Consider the following 15346-nt stretch of genomic DNA (forward strand, 5'->3'; position numbering starts at 1 on the left):
TGAGCAAGGGGTTGGACTAGATGACCTCCTGAGGTCCCTTCCAACCCTGAGATTCTATGATTCTATGATAAGCTGTGGAACTCATTGCTAGGGGACGTTGTGAAGGTCAAAAGTATAACTGGGCTCAAAAAAGAATACAATAAGTTCATAGAGGATAAATACATCAGTGGCTATTAGCCAAGATGGTCCAAGACATAACCCCCTGCTCTGGGTGTCCCTAAGCCTCTGCCTGCCAGGAGCTGGGACTGGATGACTGGGGGGAATCACTGGATATTTGCCCTGTTCTGTTCATTCCCTCTGAAGCTCCTGGCACTGGCCAATGCCAGAAGACAGGATACTGGGCTAGATGGACCACTGGTCTGACCCAGTATGGCCAATCTTATGTTTATATATATATATTTGCCTTTATGTCATGTTTGTGCAGAATTAACTCTGTCACAAGGGCCCTTTCCCCCTGTTCCCATCCCAAAAGCCGAGAGTTTTTTCTGACATCTTGTACCGTAAATTAGAAATCCAAGGCCTGCTTCCCCCTACCCACCAGGTGCTCTGCCAAGTGAAGGCCTCAGGTTCAAGCTGATGGGAAAAAGACAACTATGGAAAAGAAAAATATCTTTTTAATGAGATGTTATTTTGCTATTTTCAGTGAAAATCAGAAATAAAAATGTTCTCACTTTCTAAAAGGTTTTGGTTACAAAATAATTTATTTTTCACCCCTCCTCCCTTTTATTTTACTGGGGGGGGGGGGAAATAGAAAATTTGGACCAACAACATGAAAGATTTTATTTTGATCAAACATCCATTTTTCACTGAAAATTTTTTTTGACCAAAAATGTCACCAGCTCTGCACCATACCCACTAAGGGGGTAGGTTCAGCAATCTGGTGGTTTTATGCAAATATATAGTGCACTAATTTACATATTGATGAATATGTATTACATGTGTGTTATATATCCCCCTCTCCCCACCTTGTCACGGCAGTTCTCCCTGGCTTCCCCACCTGAGATTCCCCCAAACCTTTTCTCTCTGCTCCCCCAGGTACCCTTCTCTGGCTGGCTCCCTCAAGCTCCAGTCTGGCCTGCACGCTGTGCTCCTTCATCCCCCAGCCCCCCGGAGGCCCCGGAGCTGTGCTTACCGTGACCCCGCTCTCCCCGTCACACTGCGCAGGTCTGGAGCCGTATCTCAGGGGGCAAGGGACGGGGGCTCTGCTCCAGGCAGGTGAGGTGGAGAGAGTCTGGCAGGGCTCCTATGGGTTAGGGCGAGATTTCCATTGGCAGTTATGTCAATGGGATTTAGGCACCTACTGGTCATTTATGCTCTTCAAAATACCCCCTTCGAACCCTAGAGATGCTGCCTAGGGCCATTCCTCCATGCAGCTCCCGCCTCCGCCCATCTGTGCGCATGGGAGGCAGAAGCAGCTGGTCACAGGGTTGCCAGCTTTCTAATCGCACAAAACCGAACATCCTTGCCTGGCCCCGTTCCCCGCCCCTTCTCTGGGGCCCTGCTCCCCACTCGCTCCAGCCACCCTCCCTCCATCACTCGCTCACCCCCACCCCCACCCTCACTCACCTTCACTGGGCTGGGGCAGGGGGTTGGGCTGCAGGAAGGGGTAAGGGCTTCAGCTGGGGGAGTGGATTCCAGGGTGGGGCCAGAAATGAGGTTCAGAGTGCGAGAGGGGGCTCTGGGCTGGGGCAGGAGGTTGGGGTGCGGGAGGAGGTGAGGGCTCCAGCTGGGGGTACAGGCTCTGGGGTGGGGCCAGGGATGAGGGATTTGGGCTGCAGGAGGGGCTCCAGGCTGGGGCAGGGGGTTCAGGTGCAGGAGGGGGTGCAGGCTCCAGGAGGGAGTTTGGGTGTGGGAGGGGGCGCAGGGCTGGGGCGGGGGTTGGGGTGCAGGAGAGGGTGTGGGGTGTGGGCTCCGGGAGGGGGCGCAGGGCTGGGGCAGGGGGTTGCAGTGTGGGAGGGGGTGCAAGGTGCGGGCTCTGGGAGGGAGTTAGGGTGCCAGAGGGGGTTCTGACCCGGGGCAGGGTGTTCAGAGTGTGGGCTCTGGCCGGGCAGCGCTTACCTCAGGCAGCTCAAGCAGGGCTAAGGCAGGCTCCAGGGCCGGTGTAACCACTAGGTGAACTAGGCGGCCACCTAGGGCGCCAAGATTTGGGGGCTCCAAAAAGCGGTGTCCGGCGTCACAGGAGTCAGCTGGGTGGGGCAGGGTGGGGAGCGAGGCCTCCATAACAAACCCGCCCCCACAGCGAGGGGCACCGCGCAGGACAGTCAGTGGGAGCCTGCGGCGGAGCAAGGAGGAGACAGCCGGCCGGGCGCGGCGACCAGCGCGGCCGAGGGACGGAGCCGTTGGGGGAGGCAGGACGCGGTCCTGAGCTCAGGTGAGCTTCGCCCTCCAACGCGCCGCGCCTGGGGCCGGGCGCAGCTGCCTCCTGGGGCGAGGGAAAGTGAAACCAAACCCCACAGAGAGACGGAGGGGAAAGGGCTGGCGCAGGTGCCGCTTCCAAACACCGACTACCCCCCTGCCCTCCGTGACACTGTGCCAATGCGGGGAGGGCTGGCTTTATGACCTGTGGGGCCTGATTGGAATACTCGGTGGCGGTCAGGGGCTTTGGCGGCACTTCGGCGGTCAGGGGTCTGCTCCAGGACTTCTGCGGCACCGAAGGACCCCCCGCCGCTGAAATGCCACTGAAGACCCCCGGAGCGGGGCCCCTGCTGCCGAAATGCCACCGAAGACCCCCAGAACAGGGCCCACTTAGGCGCGGGACCCTCTTCAGCGCGGGGTCCGATTCCGGGGAGTTGGTGGAATCGGCATAAAGCTAGCCTTGAATGCGGGGAACAGGCCCTGATCCCCAGGGAGATCCTCGCCTGCTCCCTGGGAGAGCCCGGCTCCGCCCTCCTTGCCCCGAGTCCCCCTCAGAGGGAGAAGTACTCAGAGCCTGGGAACATTTAGAGACCCTGCGAGCTGGGGGCATTCTCAGCCTCCTCCTTGCTCATAGGTTCCCCCGGGCCAGAAGGGACCGTTGTGATCATCTCCTCTGACCCCCCTGTAGTAACGCTAATGAACAATGCCACATTATGCAGTATTCATTTTTGAAAGCTTATAATAAGCGATGCTCTGAGGGGAGAGGGAGGGGGCGCAAGGTGGAAGTTTCGCCTCGGGCGCAAAATATCCTTGCATCAGCCCTGGCAGGCTCCCTGTCTGCCCTCGCTCCGCGCGGCTCCCGGAAGCGGCCGGCATGTCCGGCCCCTAAGCGGAGGCATGGCCAGGCAGCTCTGCGATATGTGCTGCCCACACGCACCATCGCTTCCCCCGCAGCTCCCATTGGCCGGGGTTCCTGGCCAATGGGGAGTTGCTGAGCCAATGCTTGAGGCTGGAGCAGCATGTGGAGCTTCCCTGGCCGCCCCTGTGATGAGGGGCAGCAGGGACATGCTGGCTACTTCCAGGAGCCATGCGGAGCCAAGCAGGCAGCCTGCCTGAGCCCCGCTTGGCTGCGAACCTGGCAACTCTAGCTGCTCGGCTGTGAATGGGGAATTCTGGCTACGAGAAGGTGGAGGCACATCAGGACAGGGGAGTCTCACTGCCAAGTGCTGGGTGCCCAGAGTGCCCCTGGCTTTGTGCTCGGAGCTGCACCAGGGGCTGTTGGCCTGGCCAGGGGACTTCCCCTGCTCTGGTTAGGCCCCGTTCCTGGGCAGATGCACAGCTGAGAAGGAGGGAACAAGCACCTGCCCTCCTTGTGCCTCATACAGGGGCTGCTCCCTGCTAGTGCCCTCTGGGGAGGCATCCACTCGGAACGGGGTAGGGGGAAGACAGGGCCTTGGCCTCTGGTCCTCCCTCTGCAGCTGGGTGGCATGGTGGCAGGTGGCATTGTGCTTGCCCACAGCCCCGCTGGAGCAGCTGGCTCTGCCCTGCCCCTTCCCCCTGGGCTGTGGTCACTAGGCATGAGCGAGCATTTTGAAAGCAGTGACAGATCAGAACCAAAGGCCCACAGCACCTGGGGCCCAGATCTGAGCTTCCTGGCTGCTCTCCATCTAGCCAAACAAACCTGGGGAGACACAGACCCCTCTGAGTGGTGGGGTCTGAGCCAACTCCATGGCCAGGCTGTGACACAGTGGGAATCTTCTTGCTGTGTTATGTGAATGCTGAGTGGGGAGTATTGACCTGGGAAGGTTGCAGGGGGTTGTGCTGGGACTGCCTTGGGGAAGGGAGGATACCTGAGCAGTAACCTGAGAACCAAGGAGGGGAGTTGAAGGCCAGGTGACACCTCTGGCCTGGACACTGGACAAAGGCTGAGGGAAGAGCCAGGGGGGGCTGAGTGAGAGGCTGGAGGGAGTTTCAGTTTTGGAAACTGGCTGGGAAATAGAGAGGGGCGCCCCGACGGGGCTTGGGCTTCCCAACGGGGCTGTGGCCTCCCTGTGGGCCCAGATAGACCTAACTAAAGGGGGTCTTGTTGTCTGTACTGGCAAGACCTGATTTGGACTGTGTTCCTGGCATCTAAATAAACCTCTGTGTTACTGGCTGGCTGAGAGTCATGTCTGACTGCGAAGTGGGGGTGCAGGACCCTCTGGCTTCCCCAGGACCCCGCCTGGGCGGACTCGCTGTGGGAAGTGCACGGAGGGGCATATGCTGAATGCTCCAAGGAGAGACCCAGGAGGTGAAGCCGTGTGAGCTTCTTGCCCTGCAGACAGTCTGCTCCGAGGGAGAGGAGGCTCCCCAAAGTCCTGCCTGGCTTGGTGGGGAGCAGTTCCAGAGCATCGCCCGGGGACTCCGTGACACAGGCCCATCTCCATTCTCATTGGCTCCTGCAAGATAAAGGGGACACACCAGTATGAGGGAGCTGGGCTCCCCGCAACCGCAGCCATTGGTATGGTATGAGGGGATGGGTGGTGGCTGGAGTGCACCATGCTCAGCTGTTCTCAGGTGGTGGACGGCCCAGAGAGCAGCCCAGATTCTGCTCTAGCTTGTGCCTTCCCACATCCCTGCACCGAAGGCGTGACTGGAGCAGTGAGAGCTCAGAAGGTCCCTGGGCTGGCAGTGTGAAACTGTGCCCAGCTTTCTGAGTGGCCTGAGTTTTTGACGTGCCAGTGCCCCATGGTTTCCATATGTCTCCAGCCCCTTTAGCAGCACCCCCTTGGGTCACTGCTGGAATCCCAGGGGGTGAGACAGCCCCTAGGCTACGAAAAGCCAGCAAAACGAAGAGCAACAGGCCAAAGAGGCAAGTTCGAGGTGCAGCATTTGTCTGGGGACGGCCGAACGGGCGAGTGGGGAAGCAGGGCCAGCTCAGATGCAGAGGAGCCTGGGTTGAAGGGCGCGTGGGAGAGCATTTGGCTAGCAGGGGCCTAACCACGCTTCCTGATAACATCGCCCCGTCTGTCCTCAAGGGCACAGTGGCAGCGCTGACCTGCTGGCTGGCGAAGAGCTGATTAGCTGCAAATTCCAACCGTTACAGATGCAGTCTGTGTCGGTAAAATGGGGGGCGTAAGGCAGAGGGGGGACACTACCATGAGATTCTCCCTCCTGTATGTTTCTCTACAGGTGCGGGGGAGGAATGGGAGTATTGTGCCTTTAGGGTACCATTTCCCCTGCCCCCTCCTCACCAGCATGTCAGTTAATAACCAGAAGAGACAGGGTGACTGGGAGTAACTGGCCTGCATCCAGGTTCGTCAGCATGACAATCTCTCTCGGTTTCAGATCCTACCCGTAACATTTAACCACTCCCTAGTCGTTCCCAACTGGCCACACACGTCGCCTCGTCTTTCTGTCCTGCGTGGCTCTCAATGCTGGGGCCCAGCTCACCGCCTGTTCCCAGGGGTCGCAGGGGCAGCCCTGGCTCAGGACCCTGCTTGCTGGGAGGTGCGTGGAGGACATGTGGGAACAGGGAGTGACTGGAGCTGGGGACCCTCCACTCAGCTGTCTCCTGTGGCAGACACATGGAGCGCATTAGCAGGCTCTCAGTACAAGTTTGATTGATGGGGGGAGGCATTCTAACTGACTATCAAAGCATGCCTGGTATGTGAGAAGCAGACCCCAATTAGTGGTGCCTTTTTAAAGGCTGCCTTGTTAAGCGGGGAATAAGGGAAAAGAATGAAATTGGCCAGAAAACATGGAGCTATTTAACCTTAATTAGAGGGAAGGTGTGGGCTTTGTGAAAAGGCCATTTCTGAAAGGGATTTTTCTCCCTGGGTACAAAGAGATCCTGCCTGCTTGTTATAGACTTGTTAGAATTTATAAGACTGGGCAGGAGACTAACTTGTAGAAATGCCTTTTATGCCACTTGAATGTGTGGCTTGCTTATTATACGCTGCCATGCTGCCATGATGGCTGGTGGAGAGGAGGGGAGCGAGCAACCTTGCCAACTGGCTATAAATTTCATGAACATCATAAATGTAAGTGCTTTCTGGAGAGCTGTACAGATTGCACATAAAAGTCCCCCTTCTGTCCCTGTAAACTGAAAAGAGGCTTTCTTGGCAAATTAACCATTGTAGATAGCACTCCGTGCTGAGCGAGGACGCAGAAAGGCTGCAAATCCAGAGCTACAAAGTCACAACCGCAAGGGGAGGTCTCCAGCGGGTCTTGGTGACTCCACTCCCACGGCAAGCGTTGGTAAGTGACGGACAGAGGCAAGGGGGCTGCAGCCCAGCATCTGGGACAACATCATCCAGGGTGCTGGGGTCAGTTCTCTGGTGAAAGTCCCTGCGCTGAGCCTTGCTGGGAAGTCCCTTGGAGGGCAGAACATGGCACGCTCTGAGCCAGGACAGGCAGCTCCTGCCTTGTCACCGCAAGGGTCGGAGCAACCAGAGCGGGACGTTCTAGCCAGACCACATGCAGCAGAGGAGGCCATGATGGTTACCCCATTGCCACTCCTGTCTCTCTTTGCCAGGCTGGGTGTCAGAGGATTTAAATGGTTGGCTGGGAATCTCATCCAGTCTCAGGACGTTCACAAGCGATGGGGGCTGCTGCTATTTTTATTTTAAATGTTGCCACTTTCCTGAGAGATCAGTGCGGACGGCGCAGAAACGAGTACCGCCCGGTGGGCATTACTTGAGGCAGCGTGACCCAGTGGGTAGGGCACTGACCTACGAGGTAGCAGGCCTGAGGGGTAACCCTGCACTGCCACAGACCTGCTGGGTGGACATGGGCAAGTCACTTATCTCAGTGCTTCTGTTTCCCCTCCCACCCTGTGTCTGTTTAGACTATGAGATTTTGGGGGCAGGAACTAGCTGTGTACAGGATCTACCACGCTGAGGTCTGCAGGGACTCCTGATAGTACAAGCCAGGCTGAGACCTGCTGCAGCTCAGGTTTTATGTATTGGCTAATGAGGGGCACATGCTCTACTCCCTGCTGTGCCTGAGGGACCCCGTTTTTGGTGCCCTTGTGTGATCACTGGACCCCACACTCCCCACAGGGCAATGGGAAAGGGCCACAGAGAGTCACTTTCTTCTCCAGCTGAACAAGGAACTTTATTGGAATGAGGAATTCAGCTTTATCCCGAAAGCTGCTCCCTCTCCATCTCCACTTTGCTAGAGCTTCTGCAAGGACTTTCCCCAGCCCTCTTTGCACCTGGCTTCCTGCTACAGATTTAAAGAAACAGTGCCCATCTCCTTGCCGATTCCGTCTGTGATGGTTGAAGCTCTGCACTCAGCTGGCTCCCGCTGCCTTTCTGCCTATGTGGGTTCAAGTTCCCATCGCAGTACCAGATGATTTTACTTTGGTGCCATAAGGAGCACAAAGGAAATCTGATTACTACAGAGTAGGAGCATTTAAAATAGTCTAGGCCAGCACAGAGCAGGACACTCTGCCACTGGCCACCTGAGCCCAGGGCCACCCTGTGAGTGCACAGACAGCTGGAAGGAGGCACTTTAAAGCATAACATGATGACTATATCCATTTGACTAACTCACTGGGGTAGGTCGGAAGTGGGGATCAGAGCTTGCAACTGACAGTGCACCAAGTTCTCTGGGATTATTCATTGGCAGGCAGCATGGGAAGTTGTTTGGGCAAAGACGTGAATCTCTATCCCCGAAGAACATTCAGCGCTGAGTCAGAATCAAAACACGAGCGGCAAAGATGCGCCTGGGCTGAATGCAGGGGGCCTGTTCTCACCCCAGCATGCACAGAGCCATGGGTCTCTGCTGTCAGAAGCTCCCAGCCAAGACAAGCTTAACCAGGATGAGCCTCCGTTTTGACTGCTGCCCGTGGAACAGCAGAGTCCACCATCCCGGTCCGAGGGGTCTGGCCTCCACACATGCCCGTGAGGCCAGCATGCACCACAGAGCTTCCTCGCTTGGCTTTTTACAGAGCCGTTTGCATCCTCCCCTCGCGTCACAGTTGGCTGGTCAGATTCCAGTGTCTCCTACTCCAGACCAGCTCAGTTTGCTCTTCTCACACAGAGCTTGATCATATGCAGTCTCGTAAATTTCAGCCGCACGTTCCCAAGGGACGTTAGATTTATCGCTCTCTCTGCCTTTGTAGAGCACTTTGAGATGTTCAGAGGAAAAGTGCGATACAAGGACAAGTATTATCCTTGTTAATGACACAGCATCTCTGACAACTACTTTAAGACACTTAACACATTTCCATGGGCTGTGAAATCCAGAGCCACAGTCCTTGATGTTGTCGTAAGAGACATCACATTTGTGAATATGAATAAATTCTGTTGACAACAATGAGCCACTGTTTCTTGCATCCAGTGCAGTGTCTTCTCTGGCCAGAGGATAGAGAATCACTTCAGTGCACCTGGGTGATTGTGCAATGGTCTCCCCTAGGGGCAGGGGGATCCCAGCTAGGGATCAGAAGCCTGTGGGCGGCAGTAGCAGGATCATGTGCTGCTATAAGGTTTCAGCCTGGAGAACGCTATGGTATAAATGTCTCCCTAAGACTTTGCCGCTTGGATCTGGCAGCCAGCTAGCAAATGAATTGCAACAGGTTTTCAGTCTGCCATGAAGCACCATTCCTCCTGCTGAACTTTGTGAACAAACCAGAGGGGCTCTCTGACACAGAAGGACAGGTTTCAGAGCCAAGCCCTGAGTCGCTCCTGTCCCCATCTGCGGTGTGGGCTTTAGCTGTCAGGATCAGCTATGTAAGAACCAGGACTCTCAGCAAGGCTACATGCCCTCAAATAAGAGGGTGGCACGAGGTAAGAGAAGCAACCTGACACGACCTGCTAAAATCCAAAGGAAAAGGCATGTTCCCTGGGACTGAATACCAATTCCGATGCAGACAGCTGATCTCTGATCCCAATTTATTACTGGCAATCGCAGCACATTACTGACAGCATCTGCAAAGTGGTAAATTAATGCAGCACATTTCACCTACCGCAGGGTTCATTTAACTCTATTCATTAAGAAATTTCGGACCCACCCCCTGCATTGTGGGGCACCAGAGAGCCTTGTACTTATTAAATTTTATCTCGTTCCCCTCCTACACTGGCCATGCCAGCGAATGGAGTGGCCAGCTCCAGTCCCTCCTGTCTATGGTATTAATACAGCCAAAGGCCTTGTCCACACACAAACTTGAATGGGTTTAATCCCATTTTAGTTAACATGTACAAACCTCTGTGTGGACACTCTGATTTAGTGTATGAATGATTCATTTTGATTCAGCTTAACCGAGTTCCCCACTGACCTAAGATGAACTGAACTACTCAAAATGCGAATGTCCCCACAGCCTTGGCACCGGTTTAACTAAACTGATTTATAATAAAAATCTCATGTAAAAGTGGTGCAACCTTGTGTGTAGACAAGCCCTAAAGATGTGATGTTAAACTGATGTAGCTAAACTGTGCAACTTTGAGTGTGGACACTCTGACGTGTTCAGCCCCGGTTTATGTTGGTTTAGCTTATCTAAGCCAGCTAAACCAGTTTAGGCAACATTACATTGCAAGGCTTGTGTCCTCACAGCACTGTGCTGCATCAGATTAAACGCAGTGCACAGTGGGTAGGGATCCTAGGTCCCTTGCAGAGCTTCTGACTGCATTGCATTCTGGGAATATTCCTGGTAACCCCTAGAGTCCAGGAGAATTGTAAGAGTTGGGGTCAAACACCCACCATCCCTCCCATTGTAACTGCAACTCCCCCCAGGCCTTCTGAGTAATATCGCTAGAGAGAGGCGCACACGGCACTGGGAGGTTAGCCCTCTCTTTGTCCAACATGAGTCTTTTCAGTCTTTAGACTGGAAAAAAGTTGACCAATGACTGATGAATAGCGAACGGAAAACTGGGGCCCAGTCCCACCAAGCGTAGACAGTGGTGGCACACACCGGAGCAAGGATATGTGTGATAGCAACAGCTTGCAGTCTCGGGCCTTGGCTGCACAGCAGCACAGATTCCCTCTTTGCAGGGAGGCTCAATCCTCTGTTTCAAGGGTATCTGTGTATGGAGAACCGCAGGGCTGGAGCATGGCTGCACCAACAAGGACATGCCTGGGGTACCTGCCAAGGTGCCAAGGGCAGAATCAGTGAGTCACCAAGGGCACTTCCAGCAGCAAGAGAGAGTCCTGGGGACCCCTTGGAGCCCCAGGTCTCAGCCTTGCCCTCCTGGCTGGTCAAAGGAAGGGGACCAGGAGGCAGCTGAGCCCTGAAGTTCTCTGGAAGGGAAAGCTCCCCTCAATCTCAGCATCCCACTCACTGCGATGGCCAGAGTAAGGGCTACCCGAGGCAGCCTTTACAGACCCATCCAGCCTTTGCCCTATGGTCTAAGGTACTTGTGTGGCCCCACAACACTCCTCACAGCCCCAGGGAGGCAGGGCAGTGTGGTACCCCCATTTCACAGAGGGGCACTGAGGCACAAAATGACTTGCCCGAAGGAAGTCTGGAGCAGAGGGGGGTGTCGAGTATCAGATGAGCACTCCAGTCCCTGCTGTTTGGATTAAGGGGGCTGGGAGGGACGTTCCTCTTCGCTGCTTCCTGGAAAGCTGAGGGGCTGGGGACCAGACCTTTCTCTGGCACTGTGGCCGCTGCAGCTTTCCCTGCAAGGAGTCGAACTCCTGCCGTGATCCTGTCCCCCGTTAACAGCCCGGCTTCCCAGAGCAGGTGCAGCATGGGGGCCGAGCTAGCAAAGCCGCCCGATGTGCCCTGCCTCTCCCCAGCTCGCTCCTCGGGATGCCGTCTGATCTGTCCTGGCTCAGATCATTCCCACGCGCTGTCCCCTCTGCCCCCCTCATTGCACGTGCCAGGGACCAGCTGCCCGGATGAGCAGATGCTGACGAAGCCACTGGCAAGGCCTCTGGGAGGGATGGGAAAGCAGTGATGCGCGTCCGTAATATTGGTGGTTTTAAAGTCCCAGCTCCCGGAGATGAGGGTGGATGCGAATGTTTCAGGTTTGGAGGCTCTATCCCTCCTGATGGGAAAGCGCAACCCCAGGGTGACCGAAAGGAAAACGAATCCGAAATGTCCCTTGAGTTTTAGTCCCTCAATTCTGGGGTTTGCCTCATGCTGTTTGAGCACGTGGGGCTGGTGAACTGGGAAAGGCGTGTGGTTTGGGGCCCGATCCTGCCCTGGGGGGAGTACCAGGCATAGCAAATTGAACCCTTCATAGAGATCTGGCCACATGAATGCGCCTGAATGCAGGAAGACTCTGGGCAGCAGGAGGCGGTGAGGATGGCATTGCTAACAAGACGAGAGGGCAAGCAGCGCTGTAACCTAGAGTGGCCTTCGCTCTGTTGCACAGGGTGAGAGGCACAGTGTCCCTGGGTAAGCTGGCAGTGCTCCACGGGGACTCTGCTGGGGATGGGCTCCAGTGCGGCAGCCTCCTCCCAAAGAGGGTGTTTGCTGGGAAGGGCAGAGGGTGGGCAAGAGGCTGCTAGGCCTGACACAAAGGTGCCAGTGCAGGGCCGTGGCTTTTCCCGGTATTATCGAGCGCTGACAATGGCTCAGGAGTGACCCCAGTGGGAGTCTATTCCACAGGAGCAGAAGGGTGTCCCAGTCCGGCACGCTCTGATGTGGGGGCCTTTCACAGTCCGAACTGCCTGAGAGTGGGTTGGGTCAGGGTGTGAAACCCAAATGCAGCTCCCCCAGGGGCCATCACTGCTGCCCTCTGGGAAGGAAACGTGAGAACTGGCCACCTGCAGTGGCATGTGGGCAGCACTGGCACAATGCACAATAAGGGGGGATTCCCTGCAAACAAGGTTGATTTCACAGGGACTTTCAGGCTGCTGCCCGGCCCTGCAGAGTATCACATTCCGGTATCATGGTGAGTCTGCGGCAAACCATGCACCGCGGTGGGACTGGACAGGGCGAGCCTAGTCCACAGGCCTGCCTCGTGGCAAGGCGGATTTCGTGCAAGATCAGGATGTCTCTGTCAGGCAGATATTATGCATTTCCCAAATTGGTACGTGTGCCGAATGAGGTATTTACTTGACAGCCCATAGCGCCGGTGACAGGTTGTGAATAGAAATGCTCTGAAATGCATCGGCTCTGCGGACTGAGGCTTGGGATTTACAGGGGAAAAGCTGCCCGTGGCCAGCAGACAAGCACAGGGGTCTGAGGACCCCACTAATGAGGTGGGAAAGAGACACACACCTCACAGGGAAAGGCCCTTCCTGGAGATTGCCCCAGGGCACGGGGCTGTTGGGAAGCAATGGGCGTGGGTTTTAGAACTGCAGGAAGAAGAGTTTCTTTAAAAAGACAGAACAGGCTCGACGGTGATGAGCGCCTCGTGGAGTGCAGGTACCCAACGTGCTAGGATGCTGAGCACACGCAACCGGACCAAGTGCAGATGTAGGGAAGCCCACTCCAGCCCCCAGACATGGCTCTAGCCCGCTGGGCTGGCTCCCCCGCTGGTGGCCAGCAGGTAGCTTCACTGCAGTCAGTGGCGTTCCGCCATTTGCCACCAGCCCAGGATCTGCTGTTTGTGATGGGGCGCTCTGCTCACCGCTGGGTGATGCCTCTTTCTGGCCGTTCTGGGGATGAGCTCTGCCAGGCCGATGCCCCTTCACTCTGTCTGTGACCCACTGCTCACTGCGGGAACTGCAGCTTCCTCCTCGCACTCAGCCCTCTGGCCAGGTCCCTCAGGGGTTCCCCCTTCCGGGTTGGTCATTCAGGGTCTCCCTCCACAAGCAGTGTCAGGAAGCCCTTATGCCTGCCACCCTGACTCCCACAGGCTCTGTATCCACTGCCCTTAGTAATACCACTCTGCCGGCTTGGCAGGGGAGCCCAGGCCCACCCTGGACTCTGGGGTCCAATCCAGGTCCCTTTACCAAGCAGTCCAGGTTTGCAGCTTCCCTAACCTTGCTGCTCTCGCCCCTGGACTACATCCTACCATGCTTCTACTCTTCAGGGAGACCCCAGGGCCCACTAGATCTCAGGGATTCCTACCCGTCTTCCCTCGCCCTCCCCTCAGGGAGAGTCAGGGCCAGCTCCAGGCACCAGCGAAGGTGCTCGCGGCGGCCAATGGAAAGGGGTGGCATGTCCGTGTCTTCGGCGGCAATTCGGTGGCGGGTCCCTCAGTCCCTCTCTTCCTCTTTGAGCTGGCGCCGAAGTGCCACCGAACAGGAAGAGAAGGAGTGAAGGACCCGCCGCCGACTTGCCACTGAAGAAGGAAGCGGCGCGATTGAGCTGCCGCCAAAGTGCTGCCGATCGGCTTTCCCCCCACCTCCCGCTTCGCCGCTTGGGGTGGCAAAAGAGCTGGAGCCGGCCCTGGGGAGAGTGACTGCCAGTCCTCACTCTGCAGCCCTTCTCTGTTGCCCATCTCTTGGCTTCATATCAGCCTTCCCCCCGCCCCCGTTCCCTCGCAGGTGAGCTTGCTTCCAATCAGTGGCCTCCCTCTGGCCTAAATCTCTCCTGTGTTTGCAGCTTAACTGGACGCTTGAGTCCCCCTGGCTGAATTCAGCTCTCTCAGGACTGGGAGTACACCCCCTCACACTGTCCCGAGCAGCACTGCTGTGCATGGTTAATCTGCTGCCGCCTCCCACTCCAGAGGTGGCTGCCTTTCAAGGCAAAGCGAGCCATTTTCCTGTGGAGCTGGCAAGCATTTGGGGATCCTCTGTGATTAAAGGCAGAACAGAAATACAGGATATTGTTGTGCAGACAGCACAGGAGCCTTCCCGTGGGTTGGCTCAGACCCTGGCTGCCCACCTGACTGCTGAGCCCGCTGCCTGGGGTTGGGTAAAGGCCGCTTGGTAACATTCTCCGCCTGAAGGATTTTTAAGTGGATGATTTTCTCCCCCTCCGAGCAGACCGGCCACCCGGTGCCCCGCAGCCCTGCCTGAGTTTTTTTCTCTCCAGCTCGGCTAGTTCTTTGTGCCCTAAACAGCAATTAAGGATCAAAGTGGATCTGCCTTTGCCCGCACCAGGCAGCGCCGACTGACTCCCGTCTGCTCACTGCGGCGCGGCTCTGATTTCCAGCTCCTGCCTCGCTTATTTAACATTCTGGAGCCTGTTTTGAGTGCCCCAATATTTTAAAATAAATTGCTGCATGTAAAAGGCTTAATGTCACATTCTGTTATTCTGACTGTTAAAAGAAAAGTGAAATCTTCAATGGGGCCACTGGAGCAGAAGCGATCAAACAGTGGGAGGCCCTATTAATGTGTATTACGTTTCATTATTCCAGCGCGGCGTGTCAAGCGGCTTCTCATCAGAACTCACGCAACAGATCAGAGCGTTAACTCTTTGCAAGCAAATGCAGGGGCAAGCTTTGTTGTGTTCCTCGCTTCTCCGGCTTTGTCTCTCTGATGCAGCTACCGGGTCCTTAACACACACACACACCCTCAGCTTCGTGCTGCTGTTCCCTCCGCCAGCATGCGGGCGTGAGGAGCAGGTGGGGAGCTCGCTGCACGTGTGACCGGGGAGGGAGGCAGATGGGCCGAATAAGAACACGCAGTGGGGAAACTGGAGGGGGGAGAAAGGGATGAGAAGGAGAAGTGTGTCGACGGGGAGAGGCGCAGAGAGAGACAGGCAGGTGAGGTAGGGGTGCTGGGACAGTGTTTATAGTGCGGGGGCTGAGAGCCATTTAAATCCTGTATATGATGGAAACCACTTCAAGCCAGGGGCTGCGGCAGCATCCCGGCACCTCCGGGGTGAGGAAGAAATGAGAGAGAGCAGAGTCCCAAACGCCTGCCTGACACTAGTGCTGGGCACAGGGCCCCTGAGTGCTCAGCCAGGGAGTCACCCTCACGAGCGCCAGCCCCAGCAGGTTCCCTGCGAGCTCGGTCACTGCTCTTTGTACCCTCCCTGCGCTGCTCTGCGCCCCGCCGCCTGGCACCACGGAGCCTTGAAGCCCTTGCTCACTCCAGGGACGCTGAAATGCGCAGGGCTGGAGCTGCCGGCCTGCTGGGGCGTGGGGGGGACCTATGCACTGGGGGTGGAGGGAGCTGCCGACAGAGGGCGAGAGGGTGTGGGCCAGGACAGAACCCCTCGCTG

The sequence above is a fragment of the Mauremys reevesii genome, linkage group 23, assembly GCF_016161935.1.
Source record: "Mauremys reevesii isolate NIE-2019 linkage group 23, ASM1616193v1, whole genome shotgun sequence".
NCBI classification, from domain to species: Eukaryota; Metazoa; Chordata; order Testudines; family Geoemydidae; genus Mauremys; species Mauremys reevesii.